Source organism: Sinocyclocheilus rhinocerous, unplaced genomic scaffold (genome assembly GCF_001515625.1).
Source record: "Sinocyclocheilus rhinocerous isolate Xijiao unplaced genomic scaffold, SAMN03320098_v1.1 scaffold4889, whole genome shotgun sequence".
Taxonomy (NCBI): Eukaryota; Metazoa; Chordata; class Actinopteri; order Cypriniformes; family Cyprinidae; genus Sinocyclocheilus; species Sinocyclocheilus rhinocerous.
This window is the reverse complement of record NW_015648723.1, coordinates 124,141-141,395: the sequence shown is the minus strand read 5'-3', so window position 1 is coordinate 141,395 and position 17,255 is coordinate 124,141.

Genomic DNA, 17,255 nt, shown 5'->3' with positions numbered 1-17,255 from the left:
ATATCCTAATGATTTTTGGCATAAAAAAATAAATAATTTTGACCCATACAATGTATTTTTGGCTATTGCTACAAATATACCTCAGCGACTTAAGACTGGTTTTGTGGTCCAGGGTCACATATGTGCTTGGAGAAAAACCGAACACAAAACAAAAACCCTAAACAAAATAAGATCACATCTACATATACCAAGGTTCATCAGGTAAGGCCCTGAGGTCATGTTTGAGCTCTCTGTTCAGTTCAACCCCAAGAACATAACTTCTTGCGTTGCATCGCGTAAACATAAAACCATGTCTGCATTTGTGATCGGAGAAATGACAAAAAACAAGCACTACTCTACACAACTCAAAACTAGCGTTTGAATCATCAGTGGCAAATTCTTTAAATATGAAAACATACTTACAGGTTGTGAGTCAGAACAGCCGGCATTGTAGGTTCAGGAAACAGTCCTTCCGTTAAATGCGTTGCACACACACAAATATTTGGGTTGAACTGTTTCCGGAACAGTGTTGTAAATACAACTTAACCACTGATTTCTAGTTGTGCCCTCTTTTGGAAGACCAAACAAAGTAGTTTCGCTTTCACAACTAAACACACAGTGTCTCCACGACATGGTGGCGGCGGCGGCAACAATACTACAGCGAGAATCAAAGTTACGCCTTCTTTCTTTGCGTGAACATTTGGGCAGTGTTATGCAAATCTTCCCACACAGTGACGTAGACATGTGGGGGTGTGTTTAAACGAGGCGTTTTAGGAGGGCGTGGACGAGTCTTAATTTTTATAAAGAATATCTCTTTGGGTTTGAGACTTTAGTCTTTGCAACTTTAGGGATCTTAACTATGCACGAACAGCTTGTAACACTACAAAGAGAAAGGAAAACTTGAAACCGCATCATATGACCCCTTTAAAATATATTTAATAAATTATTATATTACTTTAAAAAAATAATTTTTCAAATCAACAAATAAATAGGCTATATACATTTGAAAGGATTAAACATACACTGTACAAAAACCTATAAAAATAGGGCATAATGTACTGTATTAAAATGAAGGAATTTTACAGTGTAACAAAACAAATGATGTGATATATATTCTGAAAAAAACACTGAATTTTAAGACATGTCCCTTTACATAAAGCCAGTCAAACCAAGGCTGCAGTAAAGTTCTTCTATGTTCCACTAATGTGTGATGAAAAAAAACTTGTAAAATCTCCCTGATTTGAGCCCTCCCAGATCCTTCAGAACATTACATTTAAACAGATAAACAGATGGCCCAAGGTGAGGTAGGGACAGACACTCAAATAAATGCACAGACAAGACATGAGGATGAAGCAGTCAGAAGGTCTGGATTTCGTCTGTAAGGAAAGGAAAGGAAAGGACGTGATGTGTACACTGCCTGCTTTAAAGAAGACTAATGCCTGTTTTCTGCTGAGCTCTTCAAACCCTATCAGTCAAAGAGAAAGAGCGAAAGTACAAAGACACACTCAGACCAATCACATGCTTACAAAAACACAAACATACACAGCAGCCTGAGCCAACAACCCAAAAATGCTTTTATTTTCCATTCCCCTCTTAAAAAAAAACAAAAAAGTTTCATAAATTTGAAAAAATGCAGGAATTTTTAGAATTAAAATTCAGTGTGGTCTTCCTCACACTGCGACTACACATTAATTTAGATAGCTGCTTAGACAGGTAGTTTCTTCACCACTCAGCCTTTATTAACAATCAGAATTGTGGGCTTAATTAGGTTAATTGCTCTGGGAATCTCAGCGCCCGTCTACAGGGCGCCACTTAGATTCAGACACAGAGTGGCGTCTTCATACAAATCCATTGTCCATGTTTATGCATTTGGGAACAACTGACCCATTTAAAATGATCTACATGATGATGACTGTGATCAGTGGCATCTGTCACAAGCGTGATTACACAGACTGTATAGGGAAATAAAGCTTTTCTTTTTACACTGGCCTGAGAGCTATCAATGATTTAGCATTTCTCACAAATATAAACATGAATAAGAGCATACAAAAATTAGCTATGGTAGGGCATATAATGATGCTAGGGTGTTATGAGAGGTTATCAGAGTGTTGCTATGCACTTTCTATCTAAGGTGTTCTGAGTGTTTTTAGCATGTTGCTATACAGTTATTAAAGTGTTCTGGTTAATTGCTAGGTGGTAGCTTACTGGTTCAAGTCAAAAGTGCCAATGTCCATGTCTTTATGACATTACAGAAATCATATTTGCTGTAAAAAGCACAACTACACATTTTCCAGTTGACAATCTTTTGAGTCTCAAATACTAAATTTTCATGAAACTACATACAAACCCACCTTAGACCAACAGGATTCCCCTAAACATTGTGCCAACTAGTCAAACACAGTTGTCTTAAGAAAAGGATTTCATATTGCTGAAATGTTAAGGGTTTTTGAGTTCCCAACACGCATTATAGCATAAATATCAACTATAAAAACAGAAAATTAATCTGTGTTACTAAATGAAAATTCGCTGAACATGACATCTGTTGTTGTCTTATATTTATTGGCTAAATAAGGAATTTTGCATACAGTGAGCGAACAAATTCAAATTGACAAAACAATGTAGTGTTACTTGGTACAATTTTTAAGACAATAGTTGAGAGAAAAAACTGAATGCATCATGTTGCTTGGATTTTTAACTTTTCTAGTGGGAAGAAAGTGCTCAATATTGCTCAATGGGTTTAATTTGCCTAGCTGGAAAATAACCAAGATGGCCTTGTGTGCAGTAACTTTGGATATTCTCATCCCTAGACATTGTTCCAGACATTATCAATGTAAATCCATAGGATTTGTCCAACTGTTTTATTAAATATGAACAAATGTAGCCCTTAATTACATTTTTTTGCTAGCACCTGCAAAATATGATGTTTTACACACAAAATTCTTTTTGTATAAATAACTAAGGGCACTGATGTGCTGGGTTGTCATACTATTGGCATGAAAGCCTGTTGACAAGAAGTGGTGATGAAGATTGCAGGGGCATGAATAAATATCACTTCAGTCACAGTCTCATGCACACAAACAGCCATCTATTGAGGCGTTACTATTGGCGGCATATCACCCTGTCTGCCGGACGAGTGTGAGGAGACAGAAAGAGGGGGTCAGGGAAGGTTATGTGATGGATCTTTCCGGAACGTGACAGTGAGAAAACATGTCTGATGAGGGGAGGAAAAGTGCTCTTCAAATGCCAACCTCCATCAGAGGGAGGTCACATCAGAGCATTGTGGGTAATGTGCCACACGGCAGGGAGGTCATTGAGGTCCAAGCCTGATAATGAGAAAACCAGAAACCGACCAGCACAACAGGACTGAACAAGATGTTGGGCACAACAGATTAATCTACAAATGTCAACAAAGAACTCTTCCTGTTTGACATAATCTGCAAAATAGTTGAATGGGTGCTGTGAGGCCAAGGTCAAACAAACGAGTCTTGGAATATATACTAATAATATATATTTTAAAATGTAATTGATTCCTATGATGGCAAAGCTGAATTTTCAGTAGCAATTACTCCAGTCTTCAGTGTCATATGATTCTAATATGCTGATTTGTTGCTCAAGAAACATTTCTTATTATCAATGATGAAAACAGTTGCTCTGTATTTTTGTGGGATAGAATGTTCAAAAGAACAGCATTTATTTGAAATAGATTTTTTCTTCTCACTCAAATAACCAAAAAGACAAGCAATGCTTCTGCCAATGAGCTTCCATGAACTATGAGCCACCGGGGAGAGTGTTTACAATATCAGCGCAGAGTCACTATCGGCATTAACCTGGACGACCTTAGAGTGCGTCTCTTCAAGACATCACTACCCATTTGGGAGAAGTCATCCAGTCTTATCAGACACACATCCCTATTCTCATGAGGTCATAAGCTATCCGTTCCAGGTCGGCAGCCACAGAGTGATGTGGTGATGATATTGCCCCTGAGAACCACTGCAGGAAATAAAACAGCATTGAATAAAATGTTTTAATAAACATTGGTCACAAGTTCTATCTTGTTGTGTAAACATCTGTCATGTGTTTCAGAGCTTACAGTCAGCCTGTTTTGATTAAATATAGCTCAACCAAAAAAACACCCACAAACCACAAACCCTGCACTTCAAACAAGACAAGGTCAGGAACAGAGGAGAGAGAGTGATAAAGAACGAGAGACAGAGGGGGGCTGGTAGCTGTATTATGATTATTTTGACCCTTTTGTGTGTCTTGTTGTGTGGTCTCTGTGATTAATGGAGTAAAACGTGTCCTCTGGTTCCATAAGGACTAAAATCATTCGATTGAGAGGGAAAAAGTGCTTGTGTGTCTTTATGTTCTAGTGTGTGTGTACATAGCTGGTCTGTCCAATGAAAAAAAAAACACACACAAAAATGTAGGCTACCAATTTAGATAGACTTTTATCATAATTTCTGAAGGCATGAGGTAAATTTTACTCTGTGTTTAAGTTCTGATTAGTTTGTATTCAACTGTAAAGGGTGCCATCACAGCTGTTCAGTGGCTCAGGGTCATTAAACAGAGAGATTAATGGCTTTTTACTACTCAGAATGCTGACCGGTGGATTCACAATGCACACACTTTCTAACAAATGAGCACAACGACAGACAGGAAATGCTCACGCATCACTGAGCAACAACCAGCCGTGGTCCAATAGCCGCCACCTTTGACCACCGAGCTTAGTACGCTTAGATATTGACCTTGGCATGCTGGGTAACCTGAAATGCTGAGTCATCTCCATTAGTGGATTAAAAATAAATACAGAAGTGTGCTAAAGTGACATTAACCCTGACAATATATTCAGATTCAGTTACTGAGCTGCAAAAAAAAAAAAGTTTGCAATTTCAACCATTACAGCAGTAACAAATTATTATGAAAGGTTAAACTTTTGTAATTACAACAGACTATTGACAAAAATATAAAGAAAAATATCTAGAAAGAATTGAATTATAATACAAAAAAAGGGGATTATTATTATGCAAGGGGTTATATTTTCTTGATGTGAAAGAATTCAATTGAATCACTTTGCAAGCAGGTTACTTAGCTCATTTAAAAACAACCCGAAATCATCCTATATATTTGTTTGATATGTTACAGTTTGAAAAAACAAATTCCATGAGTTTGCACATTATCATCAACTAAAATGATCTTCCTGTCAAATTACAATTATATGCCATTATAGTCAGAATACAATGGACAGAAATGAAAGAAAATAACATGAAATATTAACTAAATTTAGAAGGACATTATCAAAGGTCTGTTTAAAAAAAGTAAACTGCAAATATTTCTATGATTTATTGATTATCTTTGTTATATTTTTTCATGTATTATTCAAATACACCAAGAACATACTGTATTTGCGCCATACTAAACAATTAATTTTTACCCAATATAAGTCCATTTACGTCAGTAATGCCACAGCAGTCTCAGACTAGCCACAGCACAAATACAAACTCGAATCCTTAAATATAGATGAGCTGTCTAAAAATGGCAACCTCAGCCAAAAAGCCTTTAATTTTGTCTGGGTATTGGAGACTGTGGGTCAATGGGTCACATATGCCTCATCATATAATGGGGAAAGTGATGAGCAGAGCATTGGAAAATGGATCAAATGTGTCTAAATCTGGTCTTTCTGTTTCATGCCCTCTTGCCATTTTCTCCAAGCTTATATTTATGGTTTCTAGCTTTCTCAGCATTCTAGTCTTGCAGCAAAGAGGCATTAGTCCAGACCAAATAGTTAACCGCTATAGATCCAGTATGGTTGGAACAAGTACTAATAGTGGCAGACTTGACAGTATTTGTGCTATATGTCTGTAAACGCTAGAATACATTTGAAACAGACTTTAAATAGATGCTGCTGAATATAGAAGATGTGCAATCCCAGAACAACCCAGAGGATCCCCAGAGATCATCCAGACGTGATGTTTGTCTAGCATAAAGCATTTTGCATTACTCCAAAGCCTGTGCCTTGCAGAGTGTTTACACTAGAGTAAAGATGATGCATGACTGTGTGCGTGTGTCACTGTTAGCATCAGTATTTGTTCGAGTGTGTATGAGAGTGACAATGTCCTTGATTGTAACACCCACTGCAGGCAGTGCCAAGTACAGTGTTTGTTTGTATCAAATACTACAAGCACATCAAAAGCTCTTCAGTACCAGGTACACACAATCTACAACCTACTACCTATAATTTATAACCAATAAGACCCGCTATACTGTGCTTCACATAAACTTAACGAATCATTTTGACAGCTCATCGAAACACTAATTATCTAAAATTTACATTAAACTACTTTTTAGATAGTACATGCTGTAAAACAGGCTTGGAGTGCATAAAGTTAAAAATATAATTACAATAAATACACAATAGCTGGCTTATTGGCTAGATGCAGTGACATGCAATATGAAAACATTATCCCATATTGCATGTCACTCAAATGATTTATTGACCGAGGCCAATGGTTGTGTCTTCATCAGATTGTGGGAAATTGTTTTGTGTATGTGTGTGTCTGTACAACTGTATCATGTAAAGAAAAAAATGCAGTGGCATTTAAAATAGCTTATCTGATTTAGGAGAGATTTCTTGATTCAAAAGTATTACATAAAGTATGTAATAAATGAGAAACTGTTATACTTTATGTAAATGTATTACATAAAGATGTGTATGTACGGAAGTGTATTACATAAAGACTTATTTGCACTAAACTGACAGTCCTAAACGATTGTCTGGACTGGCCTTATTTAAGCAGTTGCTGATGTGTTTCTATCCTGATATCAGTATTCTGTCTGGAGTCAGTGGAGTTTGTGAAATCCAGCAGGCAGACGGTCATCAGGCCATCAGGAACACAGCTTGAATCTCAACAGCCTGAAAGCACACTCATAAACACACACATACACACCACACTGTTATTTGGACAAATTTGAAAGGCCCCTTTTATCATGCATTTCTCCCCTCTTCCCTGATGGTACATAATGTTCCCCATCACACTCACTGCAATCTATTTTCCTCCAGACAAAAACACAAAAAAAAACCACAGTGTACATTTTAAATGTATTATTTAGTTAACAAGATAACAAAACCTAAATAAATGGATAAATTTAAAGGACTACACCTCTACACAATGTGCCCAGAGCAAACTTGAGTGGTCAAACAGTAGCTTACACAGCATTATTATGTAACTGTGCAGTGTTTGCCACCCACCTTGATATACACACTGTGCCAAGGTGAATAAAGACACACAAATTAACCAGATGGTTTGTTTTAAATAAAAGAGAACAAAAATTAAATGAGAAAATGGTACTTGGACAGAGCGAAGGTCGGGGACATGCAGAGAGCCTTTGTACCAAGACATGTGCCGGTATTCGGTAATGCGATATATCACGGTAATTAATATGCATGATATTGTTATCGTGGGCACTTCAAAATACTGTGAATAATTATTTATTATAAATTATTCTGATTTTTTTAATGCATTAAGAACACGTGAAAGACGCATGTGCACTCTCATGTAAACAAGCACAAGGATGAGAAGCGCATGGCGGATTTTTTTTACATTTTAATCTACAACATGCCCTTGATATTGTTTGAAAGTGTTTTGATTCTTATTGTTCGGTCACACTTTACATTAGGGCTTCATTAGATGAATGAAATGAAAAATTCTTCTAAACATTAATTTTTAAACATTAATTAATCTTAGGTAATTCCAATATTTAATAACACATTGTTAAAATCAAAAGTTGCAACTGTGTTATTTAATGAGCTAACAAACTAAGAGTTGTATTTTTTAACAAAGATTAATAACTTCTGTAGAAAATGTAGTTATTTCTCATTGTGAATGTTAATGCATTAAAGGGGGGGTACAATGCTGTTTCATGCATTCAGAGTTGTTTACACTGTTAAAGAGTTGGATTCTCATGCTAAGCATGGACAAAGTTTCAAAAAAACAATTTGGATGTATGACGGAGTATTTCTGTGCTAAAACTATAAACTATGATAAAAGTTCATCAGCATGCATTGAATAATCCCATGTTGTAGCGCAAAAAAAACAAAAAAACAAATTATTGCGACCAAATCATGTGCCCGTGCGACCAGTTGAGAAAGTTAGTTGCAAAAGAGCGACCAGTGGGAAGAATGAGTCTGGAGCCCTGTATAGGCTATACAGTGCAAGAAAAGCAAACTGGTGCTCTTCTGTGTCTTTTGGTGTATGACTCCCCCTTGTCTCGTATAAAAAGCACAATATGACGAACGTTTTATAAACAAGGCCCAGTTCGACGCTGGATTTGCACATTGTTTAATACTGAAAGATGGAGCGGTCCCAGCTACAAAAGATCCCAGACTTTTTGGAGATATGAAGGATGCAGTACTACTCTATAGGTACTCAAGATTAACATGAGATTGGGTGAAACTGTGTGCGTTATGCCCCCTTTAACTAAGGATAACTAATGGGATCTTATTGTAAAGTGATACCTATTGGTCTTTATTCTTTTGCACTTTAATCTGTGTAAACTTTTTTACTTTATACATTTTGTGTATGCTTTATTGTAAATATTAAGTTATTTTTGTTATAAGAAAAAAGTTATTAAACCGGTTATACTGTATTATGACACCACTTTTTTGCAACTAAATTTCAATATCGTGATAATACCGTATACCGTGATAAAATCATTAGCAATTAATCGCAACATGAAAATTTGATACCAGCATATCCCTAGTACCAAGTCAGAGCAGGGGTCCTAGGGCTGCACACATTTCTATCCTGGTCACCTGATCACCTGCGATATGCTTTAAACTGTGAGGACACCACTGTCCACGCACCAGAAATGAGTCCGGTTTACTTTTCATTTAACGTAATACATCACTGACGTATAAAAAAACGTCTGACAGTAAGGTGGCGCTGACGTGAGAAGGCGGTGATCATTATAACCAGCATATCCCTAGTACCAAGTCAGAGCAGGGGTCCTAGGGCTGCACACATTTCTATCCTGGTCACCTGATCACCTGCGATATGCTTTAAACTGTGAGGACACCACTGTCCACGCACCAGAAATGAGTCCGGTTTACTTTTCATTTAACGTAATACATCACTGATGACTCTAAAAAAAAGTCTGACAGTAAGGTGGCGCTGACGTGAGAAGGCGGTGATCATTATACGACAACACACATATCCTCTATTCTAAGCCTTGCTGATTATTTTGGACGACCCACTCTGTACATAGGACATTCATCTTCATTTAGACAGTAAGCAGAATATCATCTTCAAAGCATTAATGAGAACGTACCATCCAACACATTAATCACACCTAAATCACATTTGTAGTCATGCAGCAACACATTCCTTGCGATCATTTTGTCTAAAGGCTTCACATTCTTTATTTTATTAGGAAAAAGCCTAATGGTGCTTAGCTGTGTGTTAATCAGTTTGTACAGGCCACTGTGCTATTCAAAAGCCCCTCAAGGATGACTGCCCTACATCAAATTGAGTTGGTCATTTGCATGCAAAATCTACAAATGTAATATTTACATTTGTGCATATAGCTGTTTGCGAGCATACTTCATTTATTACAGAGAATTACAAAACAACAGTCCTGCTGTTATGAAAATATGATACAGGTCTAAAGGCATGTAGAAATCTGTTTACCTTGTTTTCCAAAAGTCATAAGCGAAATCAAAATGATAAATTGATATTAAAATGGAGATGGAGTGACCTCAGTCCAGAAGAAAACAGTACAATGTAACAGCAGAAAAATGACAGAAAACAAGCAATACCAGAGGATGGAAGTATACCAGGCAAAGATATCTGTGACAGCACATGAATGTGTGTGAGTGGAACAGACAGGAAGAAACACACACACACACACACACACACACACTCAATTGAAGTAGATGAGAAAGAAAGAGAGAAAGTGGTAGGAAGATGTGAACAGATGCGCTGTTGCTCTGAGTGTCAGTTGTGATTAGCAAATAAATAAAACAAGCTTGGGTCCGAGCGCTGTGTGTATATTATGTGCGTGGGTGAACTATGCTTATCTAATTACACACCAAATGCAGCCCAAACCTCTGACCCCCTCTGTGCTCAACTCAATTACCCTCCCTGACAGAGTCACAGCAAGACAGAACCGCAGCAAATCTATGCTAACAAGACAGCCTAACAGCATCTATTTGCGCGTTTCTTCGAGTCCCTTTCAAACAAGTCCAGTGACTCGAAGGTCTTCTTGATAACGTTATGGAGCAGCTATTTTCCATGTAAGGTAATAGGTATATACAACTCTTATCTACTTGAATGCTTACAGAAATATCACAACATCACATATCAAAATCAGCAATAAACTTTAACTCAACGGTGTTTTAACTCAAATCTTACAGCCACTATATTAAGGGTTACTGTTTCACCAGTTTACATTTATATGGTTTTTTAATTGTTCGGTTTAAATCATACCAGGTAAAACCTTGCTTAAACTTATTTTGATTCCCCTGGTGGATTTTGGAATCTTAGAAGTTTCAGACTAGTTTACACCCCCTAGGGTAAGACATGTTGTCTCTAGTTCTAATGAACTAAATATTCTTGTAACGGCTTTGACCTTAATCTGCTGACAGGTTTCATTTTCCCTGAATTGCAATGATTGTATCTCTCATTAGTGTAGTTGATTGGGTGTTATACCTCAGTTTATATGAGGCAGAAAAGGTATCGCACTTTGGAGCCAGAGCAAATATTTGATCACTGATGCCAAAATATCAGCATTTTAATGGATGACTCAGCTAGAGGACAAGAACAGACAGAGCAAACATCTACTGAGAACGGGCCAACTGAGTAAAGTGGAAAATATCAAAAGGAATGGGTCGTTTTCTTCTAAAAACACACTGCTCTGGGTGCGTGTTCACGATGTGTGTGTGTGTGTGTTTGTTCACTACTCACTGCTGTGTGTGTGCACTTGGTTGGGTTAAATGCAGACACCATACTTGGCCACACATCACGTCCTTTAAAATATGACTGACCAAACCATCTGAATTTAGAAAAATAGGCCTGGGCGATAAAACGGTATTGATATTTATCAACGGTACACCTTCTTCGATAACGATAGAAAAAAAAATGTTCGATATAGCGCACAATATAGGCACGTGTTATGAGTGGCAGACAGCACACACAAACACAAATATGACTGCTGCACTCGCGTCTCACTCAAGAGATGAAGCCATGCAAAGTTAAAACGGTTTAAACTTTTAGAAAACATGTCACGAATTTGTGGAGGTTTATTTATTTTCATTGCATCTCATATGTTTTTAAATGCAATCTGTGTGAATGGCGCTTCGGCTCTTTGGATTAAGCAATGCATAAATACATGATGCTGTTTTGTTCATAATTGTTTATGCAATTTACAAAATTATATTTGATTTTTATGAGTTAATTTAGACGTAATGCATGTATAAACATTATATCGTTGATCATTTTTTTAGCTATATCGCCCAGCCCTATAGAAAAATACATTACAGTGTTGTTTTGCATCTAAATGCATTGTGTTTTTATGGCATGTGTCTATGTGCTGTGTGTCTATGTCTATGCTAATATTCACACTCTTAACCTAAAACACCAAAGCACCATGTCTGAGACTGTGTGGCACTTTGAAAAGGAGACATCACGGTTCCACCTCAGTAGGAGTAGTCCACACTAGAGACCAGGAACTAAATAGTCCTTATCTGCACCTTTACAAACAAATAGGAGAGAGTGAGGAAAATATAGGTACACAACCATTCAAAAGTTTGAGGTCAGTAAGATTTTTTTTTAATGTTTTGGAAACATTTTGAAACTTTTTTCTTCAATATAATATACCCTTGTTCTATTAAAAATATTAATTTATAAAAACAACTTACTGACTTTTTGAATGGTAGTGTAAGTGTATAAATTAGGCCATAAAGTTTCATTGTGAATCAAGGTGGAAATATAACATTTCAAGTAAAAATACGAATATAAAAAATAAAACAACTAAATCAATGATCAACAGCTCCCAAGTCTGCACATTACTCGCACTTTTATAAACCTGGATATATTTATTGAATTATTTGCATGTTCCCCACATTATAAGTCTTGGAACTATCATAAAAAAGATGGTGTATACACATTATGCGCTTTAACAAAGACATTGCAGAAATAATAAATATATAAAAAAACAATGCTGTTACTAGCTCAGAATAAAGAGCATCACAAGAACAACATACAGCTTGCAAACAACCAAAATGATTTCTAATGAAATTATACCGCCATTCAATCCAGTCCTAATGTAATCAAGGAATCGTTTCTCCACTAAATTGATTTACATTAAATACAATAATCATCTTCAAACATCCCTTATAATGTAACCATACAAAAGTCTACCCTGGTCATGTTTATTATAAGCAGCAGTCATTTGGTGAAAGGAGTTGATCAGTACAACTGATGCAACACCCACATCATGTAATGAAAACATTTTGTGATGCTATGCCTCCATTATGGTGACCTTGACTAGTGACACAAAGCAGCAGCTCAAAAGCCAGAACTGTCCTTTATGCACTACGTACTAAAGTTTCTCACCAAAACCATCAAACTACTGTGACTGAAACACATCATTAAACAATGAAACATTGCCAACACACATTTAAATCACATCTGTGACACAAAGCAATAGCACTATACAATCTGAATCTGATTGAATGTGTTGTTAATGTTACAACCTCTGACCTTTCATTCTATTTCCATCATGTCTAAGGCATCTAACACACGCCAAAGGCAATTTTTGCTCGAAACCGCAAATGGCTTTGCTTCAATTCAGTCATAACCTCTGGCTCTTTAAAGAACGTGCATTGTTCTTGGACAATCAATCACTGTGAATAAGGCCAGTGACACCATAAATGTCAAAAAATATTTTACTCAGATATAATCTTTTTCTGGTGCATTTCTGATACATAAATGATTCAGCAGGTTTCAGCTGAAGTACAGAATTTTCATCAGATTGTTTCATCTAATTAATCTGTCTGCTTCACGAAATTACAGTACTGTAACTTCCTGCACAATACTGCACTTCCTTGGATTATTCATGGTCTTTCTTAAGATTATATTTCTTATAGAAGCTGTTGACCCACAAATGAAAATTCTGTCATCATAATTTTTGAAACTTGAAAGCATTCCATTCTTTGCAAAGGCAGGAAATAAATAAATAAATAAATAACCCAGTATTTTTAATTTTGTGTTGAAGGATCATTAAATAATGACAGAATATTCACTTTTAGGTCAATTACACATTTAACAAAGTGCTTTGAATACAGTCCTTTGTCCCTTTTTACAGACAGCATAGATTTGGTACCTAAACATGTAAATGATCTATATTTGGATATGTGCAGGTATTTGGATATGTAAATCAACCCTTGAATGTCCCACTTTACTACTGCCATGCATCTGCCCTAAAATTATTGTCATCTGTTGATTTACATTACACACCTGTCCATTCCCAACCCCTGTCATTAGATAGCTCTGATTACCATGCCCTAATTACAATTACAGATTTTGTTTAGTTGCTACTTCATGCATATTGAAATGTAAATTTTATCTTCTATTAAGAACAAGGTCAGGTCTCGTGGATGCAGGGCTGATGGCCAGGCGCCTGAGAAGAATGGAAGCACAGAAGCAGCGCGTAATTACATATTAAATAATCAAGTAGAAGGTAAATGATGTTTTAAATAAATAATTCTGATTTAATTACTGGCGAAATCATTTATTTCCCCGATTTCATTGGCTCCATCTGTAGAAACACGGCCAGTGGCAGAGACACAAAACAAATGCTTTAGTGCAAACGACCAACTGTTACTGCAAGTTTGGAGAATTTGACAGGAACGGTTAGGGGCTATAAAGCTGTTCAGAAGCCTGAAAGCTTTTTTTCTCTTCAGTGAGAAGGACTCGCTGTTGTACAAACTGAGATCATCAGACCAACGGACTGATGATTCACTGCCTGACATTTACATGAAATATTTCTTTGGTGCCTCAGTGTATTGGCCTTGACATGTAGATTTTGAGAAATCATGTTCCATCAACTCATCACTAAGCTGAAGATCACAGCTGAATATTATCATCGTTCTGCCGGGAATCGAAACGGTGTTAAAAAGGTACCAAGTTGACTATGAGAGCTTTGGAAGAGCAACTAAACTGGATTTGATTGAGACATTTAATAGACTGTAAATTAGATATCTATGAGCAGAACTGTCTAATGTGCTCTACTTTCTGAGATATGCCTGCAAAACAATCAATATTTAATGCACAGAAATTCTGACACACATTTTCCACAGTTTTTTTATTGAGGTTGCCAAACTATTATTTCATTTTTTCCAGTCTAATATTGTGGAGCACTCTTCTATTGCATATATACACACCCCTAAAAAGGATGCAAAAACAAAACCAACTGTGGTTGGTCAATTTGCATGTCAGTGGAAAAACAGAATAAGCAGAATTTTGTGCTTTTAGTACGGAGACAAAAAATGCCTTTTTTTTTTTCTTAAGTGTACTCGCATAGTGTGGAGGAAAAATATGTCTATGGGACTGTCTGTGTGTGTGTGTGTGTACCTGACTAAAGTGTGTGTTATAAGGTGTGTGTGTGTACCTGTTTTTCTATTCTGGTGGGGACTTAAACCTGAATACACACAGACTCATGGGGACTCGTGTCACGGTGGGGACCTAAATTGAGGTCCCCACGAGTAAACAAGCTAATAAATCACACAGAATGTGATTTTAGATTTTCAAAGTTTTTTGAAAATCTAAAAATGCAGAAAGTTTCCTGTGAGGGGTAGGTTTAGGGGTAGGGTTGGTGTAGGGCAATAGAAAATACGGTCTGTACAGTATAAAAACCATTACGCCTATGAAGAGTCCCCACAAGGATAGCTGACCAGACTGTGTGTTCGGTGGCCAGTGTCCTTTGGCAGTCAGTAAGAATTAAAGTGAGCACCTGAACTAATCACACAAACAGAGACATGCAGAGATGCACATGAGCAAACAGCACCTCAGGCCCTGCTCAACCATTCATAAAACACCAAAACTATTACTATAACAAAATTTCAGAAAACAAAAATGTAGAAAGTCATTTTACTGCAAACATTCTGGGAAATGATAATATCACTAATCTAATGATAGAAGTAGAAATTGCTGGATTGTTCAAATCCACAAACAACCACCCCTTCACAATCCCAGTACAAAAACTACCACTAAATGTTGCCATGGCAACCGACATCCCCATCCTTTTTTTTTCATCTGTCCTCCCTCGTTTTCTGTACGCTGAACAGAATCGGTCTGAAAATCAGCAGTCATCATCGCACGTGTCAAAAATCAAAGAAAGGCGCATATGGATTTAGAATTCAGTTTGCAGTAAAAAAAAAAAAAAAAGCACAACTCCGTGAGCAGACAAGCACGCACACACCTGCACACAAACCTTAATGTGAACCTTAATGGTATAATAGGGATTAAAGCTGAATAAATGTGTCCTGTGCAGACCCTGTCAAAGAGCGTTATAAATCACAGGTAATTAGATGCCATCAACCACCATTTTCCTCTCTTTGGTGGAATGTGTTTATGTAAATGTCACCATGGAAACATATAAGGAAGTCTCAAAGAATTCCAAAACAGGTGGGAAAAATGTTCAGCAATAATGGAGAAAGAAAAGCGGCCTCTCTACCTTTCATCTCACTGCACTCTTACGCTGTAAAAGTCACATTAACGATACAGTAATCAACTGAACCTAATGGTTTTAACAAACAGCAAGAGCACTAAGAGAAAAAATGATGCTCTTATGCACTTATTCTCAAACACTTCTTCTGTCATTCTATTTATTTACATGCACTCTACTCGTTTTCTTCTTTTGTGTGTCTATGTGTGCTGCATTAATTAATAACTTAACAGAATGTTCACCAACACACAAATCTCCCAGTTGGGCCATTCTTTGACATGTTATATGATGCCTGGAGATTCATTGTTAACACACAACATGAATGTGTTTGTGCCATATGGTGTAGTTCTACAGCCATATTACATGCAGCTGTTGTAAACAGTACATGCAGCTATGCCCATTGGGATATACAGTATGGTGCCTTATTTTAGTGTATTGTCAGATGTCATTCCGCCACATGCTGATTTGCAGTGTCATCATAAACTGGACTCTTACAACAACAACCAGTATTAGAGGCCAATTTGACTAAAAATCAACAAACAATTGAGCTGTTAAGCAAAATAATGCAAATAAAGAACTCAAGGAGGCTGCAACACAATCGAACAACACAATAAATACCGTTTTATGTCTCTTTAATGTGTTGTGACTAGGGTTGCAAAGGGGCGGAAAATTTCCGGAAACTTTCCATGGGAACTTCGTCTGGGGAATTTTTGAAATATTCCAACTTTGAAACTTACCACAAATTTATGGGAATTTACAGGAAATTTGGGGAAAGTTATAAAACTATCTTTTTTTTTTTCAGGATTCATTGATGAATGAAAACTTGTGAACAGTGTTTATTCAAAATAGAAATCTTTTCTAACAATATAAGTCTTTACTATTACTTTTTATTAATTTAACACATCCTTGTTGAATAAAAGTATGTATTGATAAAAAAGGATTTCTATTTTAAATAAATGCTGTTCTTTTTTTAACTCTTTATTCATCAAAGAATCCTGAAAATAATCACAGGTAAAAAAATAAATAAATATTAAACCGCTGTTTCCAAAACTGACTATAAATAAGCATATTAGAATTATTTCTGAAGAATCACGTGACACTGAAGACTGGAGTAATGATGTTCAAAATTCAGCTTTGCATCACAGAAATACATTATATTTTAAAGTATATTAAAACAGAAAACCATTATTTTAAATTGTAATACCAGTAATACTGCGCAATATTACTGTTTTGTTCTGTATTTTTGATCAAATAAATGAAGGCTTGATGAGCAAAAGATATGCAATGTTTAAAACATTAAAATGGTAATGTTTCCAAACTTTTGACCAGTACTGGCAGAAAGAGCATCACAGCTTGAGCTAGTTTATACCTCATACATTGTCAATGAAATAGTGCTAACTTGCTTAGATTTTTCATATCTTGATTTTACTGACTAGCTGGCTACTGTAAAAACACTTTTTGGTATTTACTAGTTAAACTTGAATCCCATAGATCATATATATTTAGAATATCAACACTTAGATGTAGTCTTTGGGCTCAAATGCAGCAAGTGTGGC